Source organism: Penaeus vannamei, chromosome 11, assembly GCF_042767895.1.
Source record: "Penaeus vannamei isolate JL-2024 chromosome 11, ASM4276789v1, whole genome shotgun sequence".
NCBI classification, from domain to species: Eukaryota; Metazoa; Arthropoda; class Malacostraca; order Decapoda; family Penaeidae; genus Penaeus; species Penaeus vannamei.
The window spans coordinates 29,799,815-29,802,246 of NC_091559.1; the positions used below are offsets into that span (position 1 = coordinate 29,799,815).

Consider the following 2,432-nt stretch of genomic DNA (forward strand, 5'->3'; position numbering starts at 1 on the left):
CTATATATATATATATATATATATATATATATATATATATATATATATATATATATATATATATATATATATAATATATATATATATATATATAACTATAGATATAACTAATATACCTATATCTATATATCTATCTATCTATATAGTTATATAGTTATAGAAATATGTATATCGTTATGTGTAACTTGTATATATATACAAGTATATATTATGAATAGACTAACGTCTTTACATTATTATAACAGCAATATTTTCCCTATTTATAGGCGCCCCTGCCCCCCCCCCCCCCCCACACACACACAAGGCTGTTCATTACTTTGAGATGGATGGCTCCTGGCAGCTTGCAGTTGACAATTGCAGACAGCTTTGGTGTATCACAACAGTTTGTCAGTAGATGCATCAAGGAAACTTTGTTGTCAGTTGCTCGTACATTTAAACGTCATGTTGTATTTCCAGAGAGGCTAGCCGTTCATGCTACCAATCGAAAATTTCAGGGCACAGCAAATTTTCCTGGTGTAATTGGGGCAATCGACTGCACGCATATCCCAATTGAAAATCCTGGGCGGGAACGTGCAGAAGAATTCAGATGCCGAAAGGGATTTTTTCCTTAAATGTTCAAGGTGTATGTGGCCCTAACCTTGAATTTCATAATATCGTTTGTCGGTGGCCCGGTTCTGTGCATGATGGCAGAATTTTTACAAACAGTGACATGTGTATGAAACTGGAGCCAGAATACAGGTCATATGCTAGGGGATTCTGCTTATCCTCTACGAGCATACTTAATGACACCAATAAGCAACCCTAACACAGACTCTAAAGTAAGGTATTATGCAGCACACGCCAAGACAAGAAATGTCATAGAAAGGGCATTTGGTGTAAGGAAGAGAAGGTTCAGAGTACTCTTCTCAGTTACGAACTACACTGAATACGTCTATGTTGGCAATATACAGTGCTGCTGTTTTACACAATATTGCTATCAAACACAGGGACGTTGTTCTATCAAATGATGGTGAAACTAGATTTCATAATGAATATGAAGTAGAAGGGGAAGGAGCTGCTAACACCAGCAGAGCTGAAGGTTTAAGGAAAAGAGCAGCCATTGTCAGTAGTGTGTATTCTTAAGTATACCATTTTTATAGATGCTAGTTAATATAATTATTTGTGTATATTACATTCAATATTGTATAATGATTTTTGGTGGGAGTTTTCTGTGCAAGATTTGTATAACCTTTTTGGTGCAAGATGTAGTTGCGAAGTGGCAGGAGGATATGTATTTGCACATGTATGTACAAACACAGTATAGTTTTAAAGGTTATGGGAATATATGTGTAATCTTGATATTAAGTGTGAACATACCAAAAATAAAACTAGAAAAGATGTATGAGACAAATGTTTTATTTACCGTATTTTACTAATGCAGATTCCTATTCCGTGTTTGTTTTTTCTCCCAATATAATTTTTGGAGTTGTAACATTTCCATTTGTTTTTCATATCCTCTTAAAAACTCCATTTGTGTTTTGTGAAATATTTCATCTAATTCCATTTTCTTTCTGCATCGAACTGCAGCATCATGAAGAGCAGCGTCTGAAGCTGCATCTTTCTTTGCCTGTCTCTTTCTTTTTGGCGCTGTAGTCTGTGAGGAGCACGTAGGCCTAGCGCTTTCTTCCTCACAACGAGGTCCTTGGGCTGCTGCTTCCTCATCAGATGTGAAAGTCATCTCTGATAAAACCAGGGTATCGCCATCTTTTGGTAGGTCTTGAACCACAGGTGGAGTGGCAATCGGGGTTGGCCCAGGATTGCTATCAGCGAATCAATCTGAAATCAGAAAATGCAAACATCAGACAAGCACATTTGTGTAAAAATACATACACTTTCTATACCCCTCTACACACAGAAATAACATTACCGGTAATGGCATTAGATTCATCATGTATTCCAACATCCGAATCACACACATTCGCCAGTGGCTCCAATTCGCCTTCAATGAGCTGCAGCGCCTTGCGTGATGTTATCTAGAGACTGCGGTGGTGGACCTCCCCCAGTTTTCTTTATTTTCCGCTTAGAGCATGAATAATGGTTCTTTGCTCTGTGGACATAGAAAACACTAGTATTAATAAATATTAAACTATGGATGCATCTTTAATTTCAGTATAGGTCATTAAAAGGTAAATCTGTATGCATTTAAGAATCATAATACAACACGATTTTCGAAGGGATTTCCAGACCTTTCTGACCTGGATGGGAGTTTTTCTACAGCCTGTTTTAGAAAAAATAAGATATTTGCAATGTCTTGCCAACACTGTGCTTTTTTTGCAACTTTGCCAATACCTGATGACTTGTCATTTATTATCTCTATGTGATCTTTGACAATTTCGAGGAGGCACTCCTTTTCAAAAGTGCCAATTGGTGCTGCTCTTGGCGCCATGTCCAAG

The 2,432-nt window shown here is 37.1% G+C and overlaps 1 long non-coding RNA gene across 1 annotated transcript; it reads right to left on the reverse strand.

The window, feature by feature from the left end:
• Positions 1-1,379: 1,379 nt before the first annotated feature.
• LOC113804501 (uncharacterized) lies at positions 1,380-2,088 on the reverse strand. The gene is made up of 2 exons (XR_011398873.1): positions 1,907-2,088; positions 1,380-1,815 (listed from the first exon to the last, which is right to left on the reverse strand). It is a non-coding gene; the product is annotated as an uncharacterized lncRNA (long non-coding RNA).
• Positions 2,089-2,432: the final 344 nt, after the last annotated feature.